The sequence below is a fragment of the Acomys minous genome, assembly GCF_964271855.1.
Source record: "Acomys minous genome assembly, chromosome: 8".
NCBI classification, from domain to species: Eukaryota; Metazoa; Chordata; class Mammalia; order Rodentia; family Muridae; genus Acomys; species Acomys minous.
Window position 1 is genome coordinate 25,488,577 of NC_140489.1, and position 27,817 is coordinate 25,516,393.

Consider the following 27,817-nt stretch of genomic DNA (forward strand, 5'->3'; position numbering starts at 1 on the left):
GAATTGGTAATCAAATGTGAATGTTTAACTTAATAGACTTAAAAAGCAAAAGAACATAATTGTCATTAAGGAATAACTAACATGGTATTAGTTCGTGCCCAGTCAATAGAAAATGAGAGCCTCCAATGTGTAAAAACAATGGCATAAATCAAGCTTTAAAATTAAGTTACTAGAAACTCTGAGCATCTAGAAGCTGTCTTAAAATGACCAAAAATGACTTGGAAAGAAAAGGGTTTATTTGACTCACAGTTCCATATAACTATTCAACGTCAAAAGTAGTGAAGGCAGGAACTCACACAGGGCAGGAACCTGGAGGCAGGAGCTGATGCAGATGCTATGGTGCTGCTTACTGGCTTGCTCCTCATGGCTTCCTCAGCCTGCATTCTCACAGATCCAAGGAACACTGGCCCAGGGATGGCACCACCCACAATGCCTGGGCTTTCCTTCATCAACCACTAATTTAAAAAATGCCTTGCAGGCATGCCTACAGACCAGTCTTACAAGGACATTTTCTTAACTGATATTTGCTCCACTCAGATGACATTTGCTTGTGTCAAGTTGACATAAAAATTCCCAACTCAGAAACATTCCTGAGTATTCCAAGGGTTCATCAAAAACTAGTTACAGTGAAGACACAAATGACCAGAAAAATCCATGGGATGGAAGTAACACGGATTCCTGTTACCATTATAAGTCTGATAATGTGATGACTATTTCCAATAATTATCAATATACAGATCATATGTAAAAAGTATTGTAGGTTACAGCTAATTTTAGGCAAACTTTGGAGTGAAATAGTGATGCTGATAATAAAAACCAATAGCTTCAAAGATATTTTCATCAGCATTCTCCCTAAGTTGCTTCTTGTAAAGATATTATAATCACAGCTAGGACATAAAGTAAAATTTTACTTAGAGATTGACTTGTAATTTATCTGAAAATCACTCAAAATACTACATAAAAATATACAGATTCATATGCTTTTAGTTATTTTATGTAAAGATTTTTTCTCAAAGTCATTACTCTGTATAATAAGAAAATAAATATCACCACCCCACTAAAAAAAGATATTTTTATTTATGTTAAATTTGTCTTGTGGTAGATATATTAATTATAACTATTTTATGTAAATTACATATATTAAATATTTTCTGTTTAAGCAAGTCATAAGAATACAATTCTTATTATGAATAAAATATAAAAGTATATTAAAATAGTATTAAATTATTACTACATATAGACTGAAAATCATATTTCATTATGTATATATGTTCCTTATCAGTTTTTCTGTGTTTCTTAAATGGATCCTTGTTTTTATTTTTTATCTTAAAATTGGCTGTCATCTATCAAAACTGTATTTGTACTATGAGTACAGAGTGATTAAATATGTCATCAATATTATATCTTGTGTTTGAATCTGTGATAAAAATTTCAATTACAATGCAGGCCATGCTTCCTTCAATAAAAAAAAGTAACTCAAACCCTTGCTTTCATTTTACAAATTTGGTGTTAAATAGTCTTTGACAGCATTGATATAATTGTTTCCAAACTTTACATATTTAATGCTCACAATTTAAAATTGGGGTATTTCCCAGACTTTATTATTATCCTTTGTGAAAGTAGCCATGAGAACTGTACTGTAGAAATTGAGAGAGAGAACTGGGACAGAACTTCCCTTGGTTTAGATGGAAAAATTCAGTTTTACATGGTCAGTGAGAAGCATTACAATCACACTGACCACTCTTATTTAATTTGCTGACACTTCTCCAGCTGCCTTGTGCCTTCAAATCTTCATGTAGCTAGTGATTTCTCTATGCTTTCTGTGGTGCAACTAAATGCAAACAGGCATATGATACAGTTAGTCTATTTGCATAAACTCTATTGAAAAAGGAATACAGTACATATGTCGTATGAACAAGCACTTTCAAAAACCTATTGCCGGTGAAAGAATTTATATGAAAAATAAAACTGAGTATTGAAGAATAAAATTATTTTTTATCCTGATCTCTCCAAGACTTCTAACATGAAGAAGTGTTGGATTTTATCACAGGCTTTTTCACCATCTAATGAATGTGATGATCATATGTTCTTTTTTTTTTTTTTAGTTTGTTTATATGATGCATTATACAAATAGATTTTCGAATGTTGAACCAAACTGCATCTCACTTGATTATGGTAGATGATGTTTTTGATGTGTTCTTGGATTTGATTTGCAAGTGTTTTTGTTGAGTATTTTTGCATCAATGATAACAAGAGAGACTGGTCTGAAATTCTTCTTCTTGGTAGAGTCTTTGTGTTGTTTAGGTATCCGACTGACTGTAGTCTCATAAAATGATTTGACAATGTTTCTTCTATGTCCATTTTGTAGAATAATTTGAGGAGTATTAGGTATTGACATTCGCTCTTCTTTGAAAATCTGGTAGAATTCTGTGATAAAATTGTCTGGTCCTGGGTTTTTTGGGCTGGGAGACTTCAATATCTATTTCACTATGGGATATATGTGTATTTAAATTATCTACCTGATCATTATTTAACTTTGGGAGATTTTAATAACTCTTTCTATTTGCTTAGGGGTTATGGGTCTATTCAAATTGCTTACCTGATCTTGATTTAACTGTGGTAAGTGGTATCTATCAAGAATATTGTTCATTTGTTTAGATTTTCCAATTTGTGCAGTTTTTGAAGTAAGACCTAGAGATTGTTTAGATTTCCTAGGTGTCTGTTATTATGTCCCCATTTCTGATTTCTGATTTTGTGAGTTTGGATAGTCTCTCTGCCTTTTAGCTAGTTTGGCTAAGGGTTGGTCTATCTTGTTAATTTTCTCAAAGAACCAACTCTTGGTTTCCTTGGCTCTTTGTATTGTTCTCTTTGCTTCTAATTTATTGTTTTCAACACTCAGATTGAATATTTCTTGCTATTTATCCTGCTTATGTGTATTTGTTTCTTTTTGTTCTTGACCTTTCGGGTGAGCTGTTAAAGTCCCTAATGAAATCTTTCCAATTTCTTTATATAGAAATGTTCTTAGTACTATGAGCTTTCCTCTTAATACTGCTTTCACTTTGTCCCATAATTTTGAATATGTTGTCCACTAATTTACATTGAATTCTAAAACATCTTAATTTCTTTCTCTATTCATTGATCCCATGGCCATTGAGGTGGAAGTTGTTCAGTTTTCATCGGCTTGGAGGCTTTTCTGTTATTTCTGTTTTTGTTGTTGTCCAACTTTAGTCCATGGTGGTCTGATAAGATACAGGGGGATATTTCAGTTTTCTTTTATCTGTTGAGACTTGCTTTGCAACCAAGTATATCCTCAATTTTGGAGAAGGTTCCATGAAGTGATGAGAAGGTATATTCTTTTGTGTTTGGGTGAAATGTTCTGTAGATATCTATTAGGTTGATTTTATTCAGAATACCTGTTAGTTTCATTATGTCTCTGTTTGGATTCTTTCTAGATGACCTGTCCATTAGTGAGAGTTGGATGTCAAAGTCTCCCACTGTTAGTGTATGGGGTTTTATGTGTGGATTAAGCTGTAGTAATGTTTCTTTTATGAATGTGAATGTCCTGGAATTTGGGTAATAGGGACATAATGAAACTGAAAAGCTTCTGGAAATCAAAGGACACTATGAAACTGACAAAATGGCAGCCTACAGAATGGGAAACATCTTCACCTACCATAGGGCTGACATCCAAAATATATATAGAACTCAAAAAACTAGACATCAGCAAATAACCCAATTTTAAATATGGCATACAGAACTAAACAGAGAATCATCAACATAGGAATCTCTAATAGTCAAGAAGTACTTTTAAAATGTTCAACATTAGTCACCAGGGACTAATCAGAATGTCTAAGATGCAAAACTCAAGGCACAGAACATGCTGGTGAGAATGTGGAGAGAGGGAACACTCATTCATTGTTGAGCGCAAACATGTACAACCACTTTGGAAATCATTTTGGAGCTTTCTCAGAAAAGTTGGTATAGTTCTACCTCAAGATTCAGCTATACCACTCCTGGGAATATACCCAAATGATGCTCCACCATGCCACAAGGACACTTGCTCAACTATGTTCAGAGAAACTTCAATTGTAATAGCTAGAAACTGGAAATGACCAAGATGTTTCAACAGAAGAATAGATGTAGAAAATGTGGTGCATTTACACAATGGAATACTACTTAGCTATTAAAAACAATGACATCGTGAAATTTGCAGACAAATGACTAGAATTAGAAAAGGTCATCCCGAGTGAGGTAACACAGGCCTGGAAAGGCAAACATGATATGTCCTCACTTATAAGTGGATATTAGCCATAAAATATAGACTACCCGTGCTAGAATCCACAGACCCAAAGAAGCTAATTAATAAAGAGGGCCTCAGGTGTGACACTTGAATTTCACTTAGAAGGGAAAAACGAATAGATACCAGGGATGGATGGAGTGGGGAGTGTTGGGGGGGGCGGGGTTAAGGAAGGGAGAAGGACGAGTCAAGCAAGGGGAAGAAGGAGGAAGAGAGTACCAGAAGAGAAAACTGGAATCAGTGTCTGGGGCATCTATGGGGCAAAATAGAAGCATGGGTCAATGGAAGCTCCCAGGAGCCTGTGAGGCTGACGATAGTTAAGGCTCCTAGCAATGGGGGATATGGAGCCTGAAGTGACCATCTCCACTAGCCGGAAAAGACTTCCGACAAGGAGACTGGCACACCAACTCAGCCACAAAGCCTAAAACCCACTGTTTGTCCTGCCTGCAGGATGTGCGGGTGGGGTGGGGGTAACGGTGGAACAGAGGTTGAGGGGGTGGCCTCTGACACCAGTAATGATATTCTTCTGTATTTGCTGACAGGCCTAGAATAACTGTCATCTGGGAGGCAGATGCAGAGACTCAAAGCAAAACATTAGGTGGAGCTTGTGAAACCCTGTACAGGGATAGCACTGGAAACTCTGCAGAATCAACTAAGTTGGGCCCATAGAGGCTCCCAGAAGCTGAACCTCCAAAGAGAATGCATGGGACAGAACTGGGTCCTCTACATATGTGTAAGAGTTGTGTGTCTCCATCTTAGTCTGGGAATCCTTGCCTCAGGGTAGGAGGAGGCTATCTCTGACTCTTTTGCCTGTCTTTGGATGCCTTTCCCCTAAATGGGCTGCCTTGGCTGACCACAGTGAGGGAGGAGGATATGCCTGCTTCTGTTGTGCCTTGATATGCATGGGAGGCCTCCCCTTTTCTGAGGGATGACAAGAGGATGGATAGAAGGACATGAGGAGGAAGAACCGGGAGAAGAGGAGGAAGAGGAAGCTGCTATTGGGATGTGAAGTAAATAGACTGATGAATTTTTTAAAAATATTTTTTTAGGGCTGTGGGCATAACATAGTGATAGAGTGCTTGCCTCACATGAAACAAACTGATTAATCCGTAGTAAAATGGGGATGGAAATTATTTCAACTTGCTTTAGAAATTACTTTATTTAACTGTTTTGGATACACTACTACTAAAATTTGTTAAGTTTTCCAATTAAATAAGTCAGCAACTGTTTTTGATTTCTACTTCTTGATTATGGATGTATTTGGCTATTTGGCTCCAGTACACAATAAAATGTATGCAACTCGTATGTAAAATAGTCTATTGCTGTTTTAAGTCAACACTGGATATTTAATTCTTGACTGATCAAGTGGGATAGTGTAGAAACAGTTGCAAGTAAATATGAGGACTAAACTGAATATATATATATTTATAGAATTTTACAATGTAAAAATATATCATTGTACATGCTACAGGAAAAGCTTTCATCATTTCTTCGAGGCATAGGTCATGAATAAATTTTTATAAGAACGTATTTGTGTCTCTGATCGTATTTGGGCTGAAACAACTCACTTCTCCCAAGTAAGAACAGCATGTCTCACCACTGTGCCACTTAAGTCCTTGCAGCTAATATCTTTCTCCAGCTAAAAAAACACATACAATAAACAATTAGGTAGTCCTCTTCATCCTTAATAACTTCCCTTTCTAGTTAAAAGCTTTTGATCATCATGTTCATCCCAAGCTCACATACCAACTCTTCTGTAAGCAAGAGGCATTTTCTCCTAGGTCATCCTCCCTGCACCCTGCATAAATATTCCTACAAAATAGTGACCTGATAATTATGAATGATGGCTTTTCCCATCCCTGAATGGCAGAGAGATAATTTCGAGTAAGTATTCATAGTCAGGGATGATCAAATGATTACACTCAGAAGAATCTCCCCGGGCCTGTGTGCTGCCTGGTGGTCGACAGAACATGGCATGGCATTTAATCTGTTCTATTTAGCCCAAATAAAGAGACCTTATTTGCTAAACCGTTTTAATTCATTCCACACAATTTAATTATGCTTCAGTGCAAAACCACCTGTGACCTTGGGTTTAGTAATGAAATCTACTCCCCAGTCATCACTACAGAACATAGTTTATTTGCTAAGGACAGTGGAAAATAAGAAGCGTAGCCGTTGTTCAGAACCTTCTCTGGCAAATTTGAATGAGATATAAAATTATGCTTAGCTATTTCAATGGGGAAACAGTAAAAGAAGAATTTTACTGTATTCTGAACCAAAGGGTGTTTTTAAAAAGTCATTTATTTCTCTGTCTGAGAATTAAGATGAAAGCATATGGCATGTGATTAAATATTATTTTTGTACAAATCTGGGTCATTTGATATTTATTTATTAAGAAGAGGTGTTACCAAGTTGCTAATGAATCTTTCAGAAACCAGTTTCTCATCTGTTGAGTTTTTATTAGTTGAGGTAGATGATACTAATTGAGGAAAGTCCCTAAGAAGTTTTGGATTTGAATATCTATATATTTTAACAGAAGTTCTTTGAATCTAATGGAATTCAGTGTTGTGACATTTGAACACCCTGTACTCATATCACGCCCTGCCCCCGCAAGAGCAGGCTTCATGATCTTCCCTTGAAGCAAGTTCCCTTCAACTCGCACATTATGGAAATGGCCTCACACATCAGCAACTAGAAACTATAAGTTGCAGCCATGAAAAATCTAGTTCACTGATTTTTAAGATCTATCTATCCTCTTTGACTGACATTAGAACATCTTTTGAAAGTTCATATGTTCCTGTCAAAGTTTATTATTTCTGTTCCTGCTATGTTTATTATTTCTGTTGTTAAGTGGTTTGCACATTGGTTATGTTGGGGACTGCAACAGAGGTGCTCCTGTTGTCCATATTGTTTACTTCCAAGTGAGTGAAAAGGAACTTCTCAAGTCAATGTAATGTTGAAGGTAAAGACAGCAAGCCATAAGCTGTGGTTTAACTAGAAACACTTTCCTTCTTAGCAATTAATTTCATAAAATATGCTAAAACCATCCTATACCTTTCTGTTGGGCCATCTACCTTGCCTAAATTCAATTTTTGTTTTGGTTCTTGTTTCTGATTTGTTTTGTTTGTTTCCATTTTCTGTTTACATATAACATTGCTTCATCTGTGATAGCTCTATATTATATAGAGCTTTGGCTTGCTCTCTTACAAGATTTTAATTACAGGAATGTAAGAGAATAAAAAAACCAAAGAGACAGTTTAGTGCAACCATTTCACTGATAAAGAAACTGGACTTAAGTGAGTAGTGATGAACCTGAGACTGTGTAGCCATCTCCAAATTATGAACAAATACTGGATGATTTTTTAACGAACTAGTAACCAGGGGTTTGATAGCACATTATAAATATTTTTGAGGCATGTATCTTAAATACAAGTGTTCTTCTCCTGTCTTAAAAGGTTGGTTAATTCTGTGTTGGAGACACTATTTATCTCAATTTCTAATTGCATTTTTAATGCACAGGAAATTCTTGTTTAGTTGAATTAAATTATAACAGAGAGGTGCTGTGGCATATACCTCTAATAGTAGCATTTAAGACATATAGATAGGAAAATTCTGAATTTGAGGACAGCTGTGCAACACAGCTAATTCTTGAACAGTATCTAAATAGAAAGACAGCATCTTAAGGCATCTAAAGATAAGCCAACAAGAAAATACTTAATTTGAATTAAACTAAAAGATATAAAAATCTCTTTCAAATTATAGCCAAGAGTAAAACTCCCAATGTTATGCTCTGGGCAGCCTTATTTCAAGCCTGTCAGTCATCCTAGCCACTGCACAACTTTTTTTTTCTCATTCAAAATGAATGACAGAGAAGCAAATAAGCACATCAAATGAGCTTGCAGATTCTAGGCTGAATGAAAACACCAAGTTTCTCTGTGGATATTTCCACATCATATTCTCTTGATAAGAAAATTACAACATTGCAGCTTAGTCAAGCATTACAGTGCATGCAAATCTTTTGTTTTGAAAAGAAGAAAGAAGAAAGAAAATACCAAATATGACTATTTATTTGTTTAAACAGACATGCCCAATATGGTGGAAATATAAAAGGAAGACAGACAAAATATATTGTCTTTTGGCATCTGCAGGAAATAATTTTTGAAGAGAGTTAAGATTTTCAGGCTAAAGTACCAAAAGTGACAGGAAAAATTGCTACCCACTACATCCTGACCAATCACAATAGGTTAATTTATGATAATACTCAGGCCGTGTTTTAAGTTCAACTTTCCAATGAGAAGGAGCAAAGGTATGTGTTGTAGGAAATTGTTAGTTTTGAGATACTGAATTTGATACTAAATCTTGTACCAGAAGTGTGGGTTGAAGTTAAAGGTATGGTGTGATCTTTTAAAGGTTCTCCCACTTACCAAAAAACTATGCTTAGATGGAAAAAATAATTTAAAGAAAATATACTTAGCAGTCTCTACATGTCAGGTAACTATATACTATTCGGATCTCAGAGAGATCTTATATGTGAGTTATTCTTTAGTGGAATAGCTTAATAATTGCTGTTATTTTCTTCTCTGTGAGATGTAAACTTCTCACCCAACAAGCCCACAAAGAGAAAACCAATAAAACAATTCTACTCAAGGTTAGCTTGGGGAACCAATAAATTTATTGCCATTGCTTACAGACCTAGGGGTGAGTCCTTACATACACCTGCGTGACTTGAAGACAGCTATTTGGACTGACAAAACATTTGGTTGTGTCTCAAAAAAGCACATGACGAACTCCCAACCCATCTTTTAAGGAGCCCATCAGAGTGTCTCTTCCTCCAAATACAGATGACTTATGGAACCCCAGGAAGGATCCTGGTTAATGTCACACATTTCTGAAGTTCCCGAGCCTGTGTTTTATTGAGTATTCTAAGTTTGTAAGTGTACCGTCTCATCCCAGCTTTTAATTAAAATTAGTAACTACAAAACATCTTTCTACACTATATTACAATGGAGAAAAATGCCCAGAGAGGTGGAAAAGAGGGGAGAAGCCAAGAGGAAAGAAGAGAGTGGTGTAGACACACAGATGTTTAAAATACCTGGAGGAGTATTGCACTGGCACAATGTGCAACTGAACACAAATGCTAAGTTGGTCTCTTATAAGCAACAAAAGCTTGGGTATATTGGTGGGTGGTGCTCTAAAATCAAAATAGGCTTTAAATTGTGATGAAAGAAGGCAAGTGGCATCAAAGAGGTATTGAGCGCAGACAGTGAGACAGAGTTTGGTTCTTGGTGAATTTATTGAGTTAGTAGATGGCTAAAAGCCCATCTTATTCTCTTTGTAAGTATTGAAAATATATTTATAATAGAATATAAAATATCAACTACAAAAATATACTAAATATAAGAATATTAAATTGTTTATAGATTCACTGTTTATAAAACACGATTTTTGAAAAGTAAGATTTAAAAACAAAAGTAGGCTGTTTATATCCTTTTTCTCCAATATACTTACACATATTCATATAAATATATAAATACATATTTGCTGCCTTTATAAATATATACGTATGCATCTATTCATGCCTTTTTCTATTTCACAGATACATATCAATATATATGCAACAATATATGAACTTTCCACTCCTTGTATTATAGCATAAGACCATAAGGACATTTATTAAATAATAGCTACTGTATTTTTACTAGATATAAAATGTTTTTATTAACACCCTCAATACCAAAGTCATGATTTTCTAGAAACAAATCTCACATATAACCCTGATTTAGTCAAACAAGATAAAATGTTTAATATATTATCATTTAACGTATATCAATATATTAATGTATCTTTGGCTATAAGAGAGAACAATAAATATGATTATCATGATTTTGAGATCAATGGAAGCTGTGAAAACTGTTAAAATAACAAGTTACATAAGTGAAGCATACTATAATAGGGAAAGTTTTCATACATAGGTTGGGGGAAGTATGGTGGTTCAGTGCCAACAACTGTGTGATTATTACGCAGATGGCTCTTTCAGCAATCTTTATTCATCTACTCGTAGGAGTGTGTGTGTGTGTGTGTGTGTGTGTGTGTGTGTGTGTGTGTGTGTGTTGCTTTCCTCTGTCTATGGCATTTTATACATCCTGAATGGAAAGAACAATAATTTCATCTAATTGTTCACATCTAAACATTCAGAGCTCACTAAGCCACTATGCTTATGTAGCCTGTTTCCTCATTTTCTCACCTTAGAATGAAATAATTTTGAGTGCCTGCCTTCTGTCAGAAGACGTGCTACCTCACAGTGAGGCTCACATACAGCATTGTTACCACCTGAAATCTTTTAAAGGTAGAAAATTTAGGGAACAATTTTAGATAAGATATTTTAATTTTTAAATTTAAGATCCTTAGATGATAGACTTGTCTATTAACTTTTGAACAAAGCTGTCAGCGCCTCCTATCCCTTTGTCTCAGTCTGCCATGCGTACCTGGCTAAATCTATATGAAGGAAGCATTATGGAAATCATTTCTCCTGAGAATATTTTGGTTAACAGTTGTTAAGATGTTATCTGTGCTCCAAGAACCAGGGAACAAATGTAAATGAAGGATTACTTGGCTCCCTTGCTTTTGCTCTGTGTAGCCAAAACAATCCAGGAGCTGCTGGAGAACACTGTTACAGCATGGTCTGTGATTTTTTTTTTCCAAAGTTAAACTTATTTTGCATCAATATACAAAAGTCTATACCAGTCAATTAAGAAACAAAACTTGTGAGTAACAATTAAGACATTAAGTTGAGGAGTAGATTCACTAATCAACATTTGGTCCTATCGTCCCTATATACTTCTATATTCCCCCTTCTTCCTCTTAAACCCTTATCTAAACCTAAGAAAGATAAAGGAAAGGAGAGACGTCCCTGAGTCCAACCTTGTTTTCTCTCTGAATAAGACAAGTAATAACTTATAATCAACTTCCAATAAAAATAAACATCTATCACCCAAGAAAACAACCAAAAACCTATCCAACACACCTTAAGGGAAATGGGATTCTGGCTGATTTGGAATACGATTTTACCGAGTGGCGTTTTAGAAGAACTATTCCGACATAAATAAATGGATTGAATTTAAATGGGAGCGGTGGCTAGAGTTAAACTTTTCAGAATGTTGGGCAGGAACCTAATCCTTTGTTCTATATTAAGTGACCTCAATTAACATGACAGCAGGGGACTAATGAGAAAACATGACATAGTGTGTTACTTCAATCATATCTGAAGTACTACAGCTATCATTTTGTCAGTGTTTCTTATTTGTCAAGCTTTGTCCTTACTTCTCATGCTTTACCAATGAATAATAACTGGAAATGGCAATTACAATTACAGCAGCTAAATTACGTATAATTCTTAACTTCTGGATAACACTTTTTAAAGAACAGCTTATAATTTTATACTTATATTTACATATATTTATGTTTATTAAATCAGAATACAAAAAATCTCTTCTTATACACTTAAGTTTGCTTCTAGAAGGCTGATTAGATACAAAGCTCCGTAGACACTTGCACTCTCGTTAAGAAATGACATGTATTTGCCAATGAACAGAGAGCAGTACATGCCCAAAGCTCTTCAGGTTACCCACAAGCCTCCTTGAGCTAGCAGTAAATGTGAGTTACATCTTCTGTAGGGCTGGATTTGTGGGATAATACTGATTAAACTTGGTTTTGTCATGGACTATCTTGTTTTCTCCATCTATGGTGATTGAAAGTTTTGCTGGGTATAGTAGTCTGGGTTGACATCTGTGGTCTCTTATGTTTACATGACATCCTTCCAGGCACTTCTGGCTTTCATAGTCTCTGTTAAGAAATCAGGTATAATTCGGATAGGTTTGCCTTTATGTGTGACTTGGCCTTTTTCTCTTGCAGATTATAATATTCTCTATTTTTTAAAAAAATTAAATTTAATTAATTTATTCAGATTACACCTAAATTGTTGTCAACTCACTTATATCCTCCCTTTCCTCTCTCCCTTCCTCTTTCACTCTATTTGCCTCTACTATGTCTGTGACAGAAAGGGACATCCTCCCCCACTATATGGTCACAGCGTATCAAGTCTCATTCTGGTAGCTGGCTTATCCTTTCTCCATGTGCCACCCGGCCTCCCCACCAAGGGAAAATGGTCAAAAATGGGGCACCAGAGTTCATGTCAGATTCAGTCTTTGCTCTCCACACAACTGAGGATAATGTCTTGTCCATTGGCTAGATTGGATTAGGGGTTCAATGTTTACTTCTTGTATTGTACTTGGGTGTTACAGTAGTTTGAGTAGACATTCCAGGGTCCAGATCTGCCCATGATGATGTTCTTCTTGTAGATTTCTTTCTTTGTTCTGTACATTTAATGTTTTGATTATCAAGTAGCAGGAGAATTTTCTTTTCTGGTCCAATCTATTTGGAGTTCTATTGGCTTCTTGTATGTTTATGGACTATTCTTTCTTTACATTGGGGAAGTTTTCTTCTAGATTTTATTGAAAATGTTTTCTGGGCTGTGGAGCTAACAATATTACCAAACTCATTCTATGAGGCCACATGATCATGGATTGGGAGCAGCAACATAGTAAAAATTGCCACCTAACCAAAAAGCAATTTAAAGAATCAATGCAATTCACATCAAAATGCCAACACAATTACTTACAGACCTTGAAGAAACAATTCTCAACTTCATTTGGAAAAACAAAAATAGTTAAGATTATGTTAAACAATAAAAGATCTTTTGGAGATGTTTCCCAAATTCTGTTGCTCTACTATAGAGCAACAGAAATAAAAATGGCATGGTACTGACATAGGAAAAAAAAAAGATGGATCAGTGCAATCAAATTGAAGACCCAGAAATAAACCCACACACCTATGAACACTTGATTTTTGACAAAGAAGGCAAATCCATAAAATGGAAAAGAGATACTTTATTTTTTGAACCATAAGATTTTCTTCCCAAAAGTGGGGGGATTAGGGTGGGCTTTATGGTCCAATTGCTCTTTTTCTTGTTTTCTTGTTCTTAAAACTGGGTGTATCTTATGGTCTGATGCATCTTATAGTCCTTATTTATATTTAAATTTAACCCTTATTTATCACCCTGCACAAAACTAAAGTCCAAGTGGATTAAAGATCTGAATATAAAACCAGACACACTAAATCTGTTAGAAGAAAAAGTAGGGAAGAGTCTTGAGTTTATTGCCACAGAAGACAACTTTCTGAACAGAATGCAAATAGCTCAATCTCTAATGTTAGCAATTAATAAATGGGACTTCATGAAACTGAAAAGTTTATGTAAGGAAGAGGATACTGTCAACAGAAAAAAAATGACAAGCTACAGATTGGGAAAAGATCTTCACCAAGCCTACATTGAACTGAGGGTTAATATTCAAAATATGTAAAGAACTCAAATTAAACACCACCAAACCAAATAATCCAATTAAAAATGGGTTACAGAGCTAAACAAAGAATTCTCAACAGAGTAATATTGAATGGCCAAGAAACACTTAAGGAAATACTCTCAACATCCCTAGCCTTCAGGGAAATGCAAATCAAAATGACTCTGAGAGTCTATCTACACTCTTCAAAATAGCTAAGATCAAAGACTCATGTGACAGCACATCCTGGGAAGGATGTAGAGAAAATGGAAAACTCCTCCATTTCTGGTGGAAGTACAAACTTGTAATACCATTTTGGAAATCAATCTGGTACTTTCTCAGAAAATTGGGAATAGTTCTATCTCAAGACCCAGCCACACCACTCTTGGCCATATACTTGAAATATGTTCCATGATACAAGAAGAACATCTGTTTAACTGTTCAAAGCTGTTCATAGCAGCTTTACATGTTATAGCCAGAATCTAGAAAAAACCTAGATGTCCCTCAACTTAAGAATGGATAAAACAAACAAACAAACAAGCAAATTGTGGTGACTTATACAATGGAATGCCATTCCGCTATTCAAACCTGGAAACCTTGATATTTGCTGGCAAATGGAAGGAAGTTCAAAAGATCATGCTGAGTCAGGTAATCCAGATCTAGAAAGATACACATGGTATATACTCACCTACTAGTGGATATTGGCCACATAATACATGATAACCACACTACATTCCACAGACCTAAAGAAATTAAATAACATGGAAGACCTTAGGGAGAATTCTCATTCAGAAAGACAAAAAGAATAGACACTGCAAGCATTTGAAGAGTATGACCAGGACCAGAACCTACCATAAAGGTCCTCTGAAAGACTCTACCCAGCAGATGATCCAAGCAGAAGATGAGAAACACAGCCAAACATAGAGATTATGTGTACTTAATAGGAAGTCTTATACAAGAGTTGGGGGAACTGATGGACGTGGCAGGGTCAAGAGCTCTGTAAGAAGATCAATGAGCCAACAAATCCAGGCAGAGGAGTGGGGATACTGGAGAGACAGATGTACCAACCAAGGACGATACATCATGTAGACCTAGACCATCTGCTCAAGTGTAGTAGATAGGCAGCACAGTCTCCTTGTTGGTCCCATAATATGAGGAATAGGGACTACTTTTGACATGGATTCAGATGCCCACAAGTTGATCACTTTTCCCCTGACATGGCGGACTTGTCAGGCCACAGAGGAAGAGGATACAGGCAGTCCAGGTAAGACTTAATAGGCTGAAGTTAACTGTTAGGGGAGGAGGGTTCCAGTTTCTGAGGACTAGGGAGCGGGATGGAGAGGGTATGAGGGAGGGAGGAATCTGGAGCTATGAGGGAAGGTGCTACAATCAGGATGTAGAGTGAACAAATTAAAACTTAAAAACCAACAAAGTAGTTAATAAAAAGGAAGCACAAGATTGAGAGAATCGGTACATCAAAGAAGATATACACAAGGCAATTAAGAAATAAAAATGTGTGCAACATCACTTGCAGTAAAAGGAAATAAAAATTTCATTTCACACTTATTTAAATGATCTCAGTTCATATAAACCTGCCAATACCAATTGATACTGAAAATGTGGGCTATCAAACCTCATGCATTGTTGTGGGGAATTCAAAATGATGCACCCAGCTTGGAAGAGAATATGATCATTTCATTAAAATATGAGTAAAAATTACAGCAATAAAAAAAGAAAGCAGTGTTTGAATATTACATACAGACTTATTTTTAAGTAGTGTGGATCTGCTGTTGGCTGGATCAAAGGTCGAGAAACCCAAAGACAAAGACAATCAACTGCAGAAAACAATCTATGAAAAGTGATATCTTGCAATTCCCCACTTTACAGTCTAGAAACTAAAATTTATGAAATCACAGCAAGTAGTTTTGTTTCTAAATCAGAGAGTAACAGTTAAGGCTCCCATGCATACAGTAATTCACTATCTACCCTACAGCAAGGGATAGCTGAATAATTTGAACTCTTAGAATTCCAAGCCTTTCTCTTTCTTTTTTTCTATAAATTAAAAAGAAAGATTTTAAAAATCTAGAAAATGGACATTAATATATTATAAATATAAGTTCAGGTATTTTTCTTTGTTTAATGGATGACACTACTACTTTAAATAAATTCCTTCTCTAATCAAGACGCACATATTTAAGTGGCTCAAACAAACAAACAAACAAACAAAAACATCAGTTTTCCAATATGAACAGTCTAAGTCACTCAGAGCTGATATAAGGAAGCTGCATGCTGCCAAAGTTCCAAGGGGCATGGTGGGGAGGCCTGGTAGCACTCAGAGAAAGAATAGGAAGGTTACCAAGATGAGACTTGATAGGCTGTGACCATATGGTGGAGGAGGAGGTCCCCTTCTGTCACAGACCTAGAGGAGGAGAATAGGGTGAAAGAGGGAGGGAGGGAGGAACGGGAGGAGACAAACAAGGGGATAACAATTTAGATGTAATCTGAATAAATTAATAAAACAAAACAAAACAAAAAAGATCCAGGGGGCATTCATCTTGCTGCTCAGTCACTCTTAGCATGGACTATCTCTGAGGATCTGATGGTCACTGTATTCTACCCACGTCCCTTGTGTGTCATCCAGCAGAGAGGTGGAAAGATTAAGATAGGCATCTTCATGCTAAAGATACTTTTGATCTGACATACTTCACGTATTTCCATTACATCCCAAGGCCAAAGATTAAGTGATCAGATGCAAGAAAAGATGGGGAATATGTCTTAAGAAACTTTCCCTTTTAAAGGAAATGTGTGGAAGCATTTGGGAAAACTGAGAACCTTTACTAAGTGTTCTGATGCTAATTCAATTTTCAGCTTATCTTCCCTCACTGCTTCTGACATAATTATTAGCTTCTGTAATAATCTTGTTTGTTTGTTGACTTACTCCCTTTTGCACTCTCATTTTTCATTTCCCTTGCAGTCTCCCAGGCCTGCCTTAACAACTCAACACGAACTTATTTACTTAGAACAGCAGAACTGTATTTGCTCTCTATTCCAAAGACCAGAAGTGTAAAATTAAGGTGTCTGCAGGGTTGGCTCCTTCTGGGGATTCCTGGGGAGAGCTATGTTTTGTTTTTCTCTGAACTTCTGATGGCTGCCTGCAGTTCTAGGCATCCCTTGGCTTGTAGCTGCATCATTTAAACTTTGTCTTTATGTAGGTTTTTTTTTTCTCTCCTTTTATCTAGATCTAAGCTTCTTATATATCTCCAATTTCTCTTTCTTTTCCATCAGGTCATTAGATTAACAAACATGCCCCAATCCAGAAGATTCTTATCTCTTATCTTATTCTTATCATCTGAAATTCTTATCTAAATTTAATCTCAATTTTGTCTTCAAAGATCCTTTATTACAAATAAGTTCAGATTCTAAAGATCTTTATTTCATTAATTCTACACTCACTTTATTTGTCTTTGGGGCATATTTTTTGAAGTCTCAGTTCAATTCACTGTAAGTCAATTTTATTGCTTTATCATGATTTCTCATAATATATTTATTGAATCCATGTATTATTAAGGTGTTTCCTATAGGATGTACTATTGCTGGTTATTTTACACCTAAATTTTTCCATTGCTTTTTTTTTTTCTTTCAAGTTGGGTTGCTTATAAATTCTCATGCAATTTTTCTTCTTTCCAATCTTCTTTTAGGTGTCTTTGAGATGCATTTTACAATGTTTTGGTAATAAAGTAGAGTCTACAGCTTGATCTCCATTTGAATGACTTTAACTAAATAGTCGTTTGTATATTGATGCGGGGTAGTTATTTTGATCCTTTTCCCTGTGAATATCAGAAATATGATTGTCTTTCCCTTGGAGTAGCTTACATTTGATGTTGTTTGGGCAGTCAGAAGACATAGGAGAGGAAGAGAAATAGATTTGTGTTGAAGATGTGTGACAGATTATTGTGGTCCCCATTTCCCTTTAGAAGTGTTACAAGTGTTTTAATCAACTTGGATCACTGTGGGTTATGCTCACTCCAGGTCAGACCTTCAAATACTAGTCTTAGTTCAGAGCTAGGAATAATGACGCCATCATAGATCCAGTTAAACAGAGGCTCTTGCTTCAAACTTGTAATAGAAACTCATAGGTGTATTTCCAAGTATGGCATCCAAAAACAGTTCTATATAAAATGAGGTTGACAGACTATAGCTGCGATAGTCAGATCTGTCCATTTTTCATGACTTGTACCATAAACCTAGGTAACTATCTGAGTCCAGAAAGGCCATGGAACTGGAAAGAGAAACAACCATGTCCATTTTCCTTAATCAGTACAATTCTAACTGTATTTTAATGTTTTTATTTTTATAGTCACAGATAAATATGTCACTCATCACTAATCAAAGAAGCTTTGTTTAGCAGGTTAGAAAAACCTTTACAAAAACTTACAACCGGTCAAAATGCAAAGAAGTGACAGTAGCATGCCCAATGACACATGATATGTAATACCTACACCTAGGGCCCTGGCCATTATGTAAGAGATGGAACAGTGACTATAGAGCCAGAGGACGAGCATGAACATATATTCTTATTCCGTAGCAATTTTTTCCCCAGGCAGAAATGGTTCATCTTATAGAAAAGCTCATTTTAAAAATTAGCAGTCCAAAATTGGTTAAGGAAGTTCCTGAAACTGACTAGATTCACTAGAAATCAATTCTCCAAAAGTGTATAAACAATAAAGACTGCTGAAGGTCACTTTCACACAAGCCAAGCTGCAAAGAAGATTCAGGATAAGCCTAGCTACCTGGAAAAAACAGAGACACATCAAGCAGCCTTAAAATAGCAGAGACTGGCCAAACTGTTGAGGAGAAACAAAGTCAGGCAGAGCTGCCTGGAAGAGACTCCCACTGTCTGTGTAGTGATCACCAGGTTTCTAGCTTTTATTAAGTGTCACCCATGCTGGAGTTGGCTTTGGAATTGCAGCTGTCTTTGAGTCATTCTGCTTCTGACAGTAATTCTTCACCCACATTCTTATAAGTAACCCATACAACTAATGTGGTCACCAAGTTGGGATTTGGAGGTGTCTGTACTTTGATGTTATGGTTTCTCTATCTAGGGAGAGTAGATGTGTGTATATTGTATTTCTCTAGGAAAATCTGTCACACCGCACTGCTATGAGATAGTAGCTTCTGTATCCAACAATTAACTGTACCCATAAAATTTTAATATGGTTGCCTAACAACACCTGTATAATGACAATAGCCAGCTTTTGACATGTTAGTGTGGATTAGGGGGTTCTTAGAATTCTCACCACTATGTGAAGAGATATTGGCTATTAATGGAACAGGAAAATCAGTTTTCTCCAAGAATGAGCCCTGATAAGATATGTGCCCTGAAAAGGTTAAAATGTTATTGCCAAATACAAATGTTCAAAGGAGTAACAAGAAATAGACTTAATAGGTTACAAGCTTACACACACACACACACACACACATGAGAAGTTAAGGTCAAACTGTGAAATAGGATACATTATGGGGACCATACAAGTACAATAAGTTTGAGGGGTCAGAGGGAAAGGTAAAATTGTAAAAATAGACATCATGTATAAAATCCTTGTCCAAGAGGGAGCAGGAGCTCCACAGAGAGACCATCAAGGCTGGGAGATCTAAACACAGAAGGGGTCTGCATAACCTAATGTATCAACCAAGGACAATGCGTGCAAAGAAGCAAGGCTCCCTGTTCAGATGTAAGCAATGGACAGCTGATTCTCCACGTGGGAGGGGGATTATTGCTGAACCTCTGACATGCACTCTGGTGCCCATGATTTGGTCACTGCCACTTGACAAGATGGCCTTTCAAGCACACAGAGGAAGGGAATGCAGGAGATCCTAATGAGACCTAATAGTCTGTGGCCAGACAGTGGAATAGGAGGGCCCTATTATCAGAGATCTAGGGGAGGGTAATAGGGCAGAAGAGGGAAGAAATGTGGGAATGGGAAGATAAGAATGAGGGGATATAATGTCAATAAATCATAATAAATAAAATACATATTAAAAATAAAATTCTAAATAATAAAAATTAAATAAAAACGTTGTTACTATCAAACAGTACAGAGTACAAGCCAAATTAAGGCAGGAAAAATTATGAAAGTAATTGTGTTTATTTATAGATGGTAATTATTCAACTTACTTTAATGGAAAAGTAATATGGACAACCTTCAACAGCATCTATTCTTACATTGTGAACTTTGTTCTCCATAACATTTGGTGATGCTCATAGTTCTTTTTAAAAAACTGTTCTGCGTAATCTCTATCCTTAACCTACCAAGATTTTGATTTACCATAGAAACAAATCACTGAGTGTGTGCATTAGAGTCTCTACAGAAAAGTTCAAGTGAGCAGGGAGTACGAGCAGCATCATTATATGGGCTGGGATCTCACACTGAATAAGGAGAAAACAGAGTACCACCATTCATCTCTCTTTCTGCTTCCCAACTGCAGACATAATATGTTCAGCTCCTCATACGCCTGCCAGAATGATTTGCAACCATAGTGTCCCATGTACCTAAAGACCCTTAACTTGTGACCTAGAATAACCCTTGCTTTCTTTAAGTTGCTTTTGTCAGGTGTTTTGCCAGGACAGCGAGGAAATCAACTAAAAGAAAAACCATTAGCAGCCAAAGAAAAATTCCAAATGTTTAGAGTTTGCATAAAATTCCTAAAAGCCAGAGATGTTGAACATGCAAGGGCATTTGGCTTCTCTGATAAACACTCTGATAACTTAGACACTACACAAGGGGCCTGGAGAAAGGAAGTAATTTGCAAATAACATTTGTTAGAAAGTATTCAGAGATACTGAATCACTTATCTTTTTGTATTATAAATAATCCTTTAATTATTCTACTTTTCTATTTGCATACATTAATTAAGGAAAGCTACAATGCAGGATACAAGACTAATTGAATAAGCAAGTTTATTGAGTAAGAAAATTGTGCTGAAAAATTAATTATGGAACCTTCTGAATTCAGCATAATCAACCGGGATGTAGCAAAACAAAATGAAATAACATCTACAAAGGCAACATACTCCAGTGCTTATAAAAAGGAGTGGTGTGTAACATGATACAATTAGCAGCTGTAACTCAAGGACATATTACCATTATAGGCAGTGAAACTTTATGAGAATTCTACTTTTTTAAAAAGTAGTGGTGAATCTAAAGAGTGTCACCTACTAATTCTAAGAGATTCTATTGAATACTCAGTGAACTGAAGTACCCAGAAAAGAAGCCATATTTACATTATGCATTCTCCATGGCTGGTGAACTGGTTGTAGAGAACTGAAATGTTGCTTTTTGTTTTGTTTTGTTTTTTATCTTGGGATTATCTTAGTTCACTAAATAGCCATTTGTGGCACACCCTTTTATTTAACCTAACTTCCTTGTGACTGTCAACATAATCCTTGTGAAATATACAAAGGGACCTGAGGTTACACCATTCTAAAGGCTAAAATTGCCATCAGATTAACTCCTGAGACCTATAACAAATATTTTATCACTTTGACATTAACCACTTACCTGATGTTTTTATTAATGTGTTTGAAGGTGCCTTGAATTATATCTTTATTTTTTTGTTACCATATAAATTTCATGAAATTGTCACCACATTACAAAATGGTGATGGATACAATTTGAGTCTTTATTCCTAGGACAGGACATCATCTCTGATATTGAGCTCTGATCTAAATCATCTGTTGTTCCTTTTGAAATATTTTCCGCTAACAACTTTTGTTTCCTTAGCACATGATTCCAGAGCTTTGTCTAGCTACAGCATCCTTCACCAAGCATGAGTTCGTAGTGTATCTGTTGTTCATGCAGCAAGCCAAATATGCAAGATGCAAACATTCTTTAATCCAAGCTTTGCAGGAAGAAAGAATGGGGAGATTCTGAGAGATGGCTGACAAGAAGGAGCTAATAAACTCATGAAAAGGACCTCCTCCGATTCTCCAGGACATAGGTATGCCCCACTAAATAATGATACACACATACATAAATAAAAATAATGTTATTCCAGAAAAAAAATAGAGAATTAGTCAATGAACTGATTTTTAGGTGATGCTGTCATTTAAAACAAAAGTGTACATAAATAAAGGAAACAAATAGACAAAAACACAAGTGTCATTTTTGTTGCAGTTAAGTAACACTAATTCTTGCCTGAGCTTGCCTATATCTACATTCATAGCCAGTTGCAATTCTTCTTTGTGTGTAAGCAGGCAGCCAATCTACCACCATGTTCCTATAGTAAATAGTTGTGTCAGAGTTTTTTGTTGTTGTTGTTGGTGGTGGTGGTGGTTTGTTTATTTTTTCTTTTCGACTTTGTATGTATACATTTTTTATTTTTTCACTTTACATCCTGATTGTAGTCAGCCCTAGTCACCTCCCATTCCCACCCTCACTTCCTCATCCCCCCTCCTGTAGTCCTTAGAAAGGGGAGCCCTCCTCCCCTAACATCTGACTTCAGCCTACCAAGTCTCATCTGTACTGACTGTATCCTCTTCATCTGTGGCCTGGCAAGGCCACTGCTTAGCGGGGAAGTAATCAACATGTGGGCACCAGAGTCTATGTCAGAAGTAGTCCTTACTCTCTAAATTACGGGATCCACAAGGAGACTGTGCCTCCTGTCTACCACATCTAAGCAGAGGGTCTAGGTGTACACCATGCATGGTCTTTGACTGGTGCATCAGTCTCTGCAGCAACCCCCTCCTCCGCTCGGATTTGTTGGCTCATTAGTCTCCTCATAGAGCTCCTGGCCCCTCCAAGGTCCTTTTATTCCACAACTCTTCCATAAGACTCCCTGTGTTCCACCCCGAAGTTTGCCTGTGAGGTTTAGCATCTGCTTGGATCCTGTGCTGGGTGGAGTCTTTCAGAGGGTTTCTATGATAGGCTCTGGTCCTGTACCTACTCTTCAACCCCTTCCAGTGTCTGTTCTATTTGTCCTTTTGCATGAGAGTTAAATATTCTCTGTAAGGTCTTCCTTCTTATGTAGCTTCTTTAGGTCTGTGGATTGTAGCATGGTTATTTTGTATTATGTGGCTAATATCCACTTATAAGGGAGTATATACCATGTGTGTTTTTCTTGCTCTGGGTTAGCTCACTCGGGATTATCTTTTCTACTTCCATCCGTTTGCCTGCAAAATTCAAGATTTCCTTGTTTTTAACAGCTAAGTAGTATTCCATTGTGTAAATGTACCACAGTTTCTTTATCCATTCTTCAGCTGAGGGACATCTAGGTTATTTCCAGATTCTGGCTATTATGAATAATGCTTTAGCTAATACAAGAAGCTTCTACCTAATAAAAACCAGTTCTCATACGCAAGGCAACCATCTCATGAATTGTTCCATAATGAGCACACGCTGAGCTTCGGCCCATCTCACTTCCTCTGTATGTTACATTTCTTATCGTAGACAGGTTCTTCCAACACTTCAAGTCAAACCCTCTAAACCTGTGCTGTTTTAGGGTGTTGCTGGGTTCATCATGATAGAGGTAGGAGGGGGCCCATCTGTCATCCGAGAGACATAGAAAGCATGGCTCGTTGAGAAATTCAAGAAAATCCCCAGATGAAAGGGCTGCCTTCCTCAGCAGCAACAAACCACTTTTCCTGGTTCTTTCAGTCCCCATCCCTGACAAAATTCCTTTCAGGACTCAGTGTTTTCTGCTCTTCACAGACTCTCCTTCTGAGAACCATTGGTCAGCATCCTCAGGTCCAAGGAGAGTTCAGAGGTATAGTACCTGTTGGTGGCTCCTTTTACTGAATATCCTGTTACTACTGATATGCTCAGTTTCTACATTTCCATTGGAATTTTTACTATGTTAATAATAGGCTCACTGTCTTTCTTTATACTTCACTGTCTTCCCATTCCAACCTTGGAGAACCTGAGGAAAAAAACCAGTCATGTAAATGAGTCATATTTTTATTTTTACTTCATACAATCTCATACAGAGTTAATTTATGTACAGTTTTATACCATGGGAAAATACTACAAATTCACCAATTAAAAAAGAAATGAGGGAATAAATAAAATGCTATTATGGTATATGTATATTCTATTATTTAATAAGCCTGACAATAATTGAACTTGGAATATAGAAGCTGATTTTGTATTCATTTCTAGGATCCATGAAGAATACCCAGAGTTAAGGCACTTAAACCTTCAATCACTTTTGAGTCCAGGAAGAAAGAACAAATTCTTTTAGGAAACATTTCTTCTACCCCTCAAGATAAGAATAATTATCCATGAGGTGAGTCTGTGCTTGAGTTTGTCATCTCTTGAGAAGCACCATGACTCCTCAGATATTATAACACTTTCCCTACTGAAGCTAAAGCAATGATAAGCAGGACCACACATTGACAAGAAACACTTAATTGTGAGGACATTTTTCTCTTTGCCTCAGTTCTTTCTCTTTTTAAAACTAAAGCTCATGTTAATAACCCATAGCAGAAATATGGGGTCATCAGCACCTTCATTCTGTTCTTATGTCCTGTGTAGCATATTAAATAAATTTTCTATCTTTGTGTTTTTATTATTAGTCATGTCTAACTGGCCTGTTGCATAAAGATTGCTAAGCCTAATTTTTTTTTTTTTTTTTTTTTTTTTTTTTGAGACAGGGTTTCTCTGTGTAGCCTTGGTTGTCCTGGACTCACTTTGTAGACCAGGCTGGCCTCGAACTCACAGTGATCCGCCTGCCTCTGCCTCCCGAGTGCTGGGATTAAAGGCGTGCGCCACCACGCCCGGCCCACTAAGCCTAATTTTTTATGTACTAAAGATTTGGCTTTTGATACAAAAATTTCTGTTTGCAGAATCCTGCTTATGGATCAGAAATAAGCAAATGCTGGCTATTTTTTAACAACATAATTTTCTTTAAAGATTATTGACTCTAGAAAATAATTAGTTAGGGTGTGTATCTTATATTATTGCATGGTAACTAATTCCTGCCATTATAAAATGAAAACAGAACTACCATGGCACAGTAGCTTAGGAGGTTGAAAACTGATTCAAGGTTAAGACACTTTTCCCATCAATTTCACAGAGGTCTATCCAGTGGTGGTAAGTGTTCTTTGAATTGACTGTTTTGATGAATCATGCTAATTTTCAACTTAACAAACTTAGATTCATGTAGGAGATGGGTTACTGAGCATTCCTACTGGTAATTATCCTAGTTACACAGATGAGACGAGAAGACCCCCAGGCCGTTCCTCCCAAGAATTCCAGGATTGTGTAATAACGGAGAAAGTGAGTACAACCTTTCCCAAAGGCATGCATTCATTGCTCTTCTCTTCTGGTTTTTACATAATATGTCCAGTTGCTTCAAATTCCTACTGCTTTTACTTCCTTCACATAATGGACTGTAACCTATACTGTGAGTCGAATAAGTCCATTCTCTATTAATTTGTTTTTCTGGGTATTTTATCACAACAACAGGGAGGAAAATCTTAAGACACCTATGATACTGTTACATAATTCCAATGACTTCATCCAAGCTGGGCTTAGATACAATCCTTTCTTTGGCCTTTGGGTACTTTATCTTCTGGAGTGATAGGAACTTCTTTAAGAGTCTCTTGGAAAAGCCACAGGCATATTACTCATGAAGATGGTGCCTCTATAAGAAACAACATTCTTTACCAGAATAAAAGAAAGTGGCCATTTCCACTAACAACTTATGGATTAAGTAGCTGCCATTCAGTTTTGAAAATGAGGTATTTGTTGTACATAAAGATAAATAGTGAAGGGGAAAAATAAGCAGCATCACTATATCCTTGTTGTATAAAAGATATTTCCTCTAAAGAAAAATGTGAGTGCATTCAAGAAAATAGATATGGTTATTCCCAAAATTTATTTCATCTTAAAATTCCCACTGACAGTGTTCTTTTGCTGAATCAACCTGAAATATTATAGTTCTACTTAACCATAAGTTATATTGTTTATGGATAAATATGCATAGGAGCAGAATTGGTCATAATCTCCTACACTTATTTTACAAGTTTTAACTATGTATAAGTAATTTAATAATATGTATAGAATTTCACTGGATTTCTCAGTTTATTCATGTCATTTCATGGTACTTACATCAATAAGCTTCATCCAATACGTCATTTGAAGGATTATCCTTGAAATCTATTCTTTCATTCCTTCCATTCTCACTTCCTTCTTACCTTATTTTGCTTGCCTTTGTAACTTCACTATTCTTCTGCAAATATTACTGAAATACCCTGCTGCCCAGAGATCATTCTTAGGGATTAAAAAATATAAAATTGAATATATTCTTTCTGAAATGTCAGTAACTCCATATCCATTTGAATAAAGCAGGCAATGCAACAGTAGAATATAGTCATGAAGTGTCCTAAAATACAGATGAAGAACATGTTTGTAAGAAGGTAATCCCAAGGCTGAATAATTTTAGTATTTGATTTAAGAATGTGAGGTGAGAAAATGTATTTGCAACCATTCTAGGTGGCATAGACAATAGAAATACATGTCAATTTGTGGGAAACACTACAAAGATAATATAAAGTCTTAGTGATTAAAAAAGGTACAATAATATCAAGCCAGAGAAGAGTCAGGGTCATACGAATCAAGGTAGTCCCAGTCAGCGTCTCAGATCATAGAGTACCAGTTGCAGTAGCAGATATGGCATTTCAGAAGTGGCAATTTGGGATCCCTAGCCCATGCTTGTGGCTAGAAATTGGCATCCCAATGGAAACCAATTCAATTTTCTGGTCTCCTAATTATCTTGCCTCCACTATCTCCTCTTCATTCCCTTCTCTATTTTGCTTTTCTCTCCCATCCCTCACATTCCTTTTGTAGTAGTGCTGGATGCTGAACGCTCCCATCTAACCTTCTGGAACTTATTCTAACTATAGACATGAGTAAGAAAAAATGAATTTAAAAACAAACAAATGACAACAACAAAGCTCATGGGTCCTTTCAACACCATAGCAAGGCTGGAGGGTGATCAGGGACAGTCAAATTTGTCTTTCAGAGGACTGGAAGAATGCAGCCAGATGCAGCAAAATTGTACCAAAAATAGATGCTTTGAGTATTCTCGTTGGAATGAAAGTTTAAATTACCAAAAGGGGTCTGACCAGCTATCTTTGACAAAAGTGGTACGCAATTTGCATATAAACTTCATTCCTCTTCCTAATTATGCTGAATAAAATGCATTCATTTTCTCCGTGATTATAGGGCAGCCCTGCCAAACACCTGTGACTGCCATAAACTCTAATTTGATATTTATTTACTTCAAAGCAATTTTATTATCTAAATGATTTGAGTCATTAAAGGCCTTAATTATTGATAGTCGATGCAATAGGGTCCCTGTCCTTGTGTCTGTGTTTCTAATTTGCCCCTCCTACTTAGCTGTAAGGGGCTATGGGATTCTGCTTCTGAGAGTACTGGAAATAACATTTGTACCTAATTAAAACTAGATTCAGATTGTACCATATACTCAAGGTTGATGGCTTCAATCTGAGGGCCTCTAGGTAATGTTTTAAATAATTATTTATAACTGTATTCTAAATAAATATTCTTTCTTTTATGCATTTCCTAATTACAAAGGCCATATTTGATGAAAAATCATTAATATGGAATGTTTATACGGCCAGGTTTTTTTTTTTTTTTTTTTTTTGCTAGAGCAACTAGATATGATTTCTGTCATACCTCCTACTATGGAGGGACTGCAGAAAGCTCACCTGGGCAGGTGAGGTTGAGAAGGTGCTTTAAGGTGATATCACTTTTCATCCAGAGCTGGATTTGCAGATTTTCTGGCCAGGAGTTGACAGGCTAAATTTGAAGACATACTTTGGAAAAATGTTAAAGCTTGCCAGTATGCCCTTTGGATTCAGTAACACAGGCATCTCTCCATCTGCACCATTTCATTAGAAATTAATAGGTCTCTGCAGCTTTGAGTGCAGCCTCCAAAACATTTTTTTTTAAGCTTCTCAGGGTGTCTTATGAGTATTCCTTGATGTCAATGAATCTCTGGGAGATCTGTGAACTAAAAATGCTTCCTTAAGAGTCTTAAGCTTTATAGCATTTTGTTTGTTTTCATTGTAAGAGTTTGCAATACAGTGTTCTAGAAGCTTCATCTGA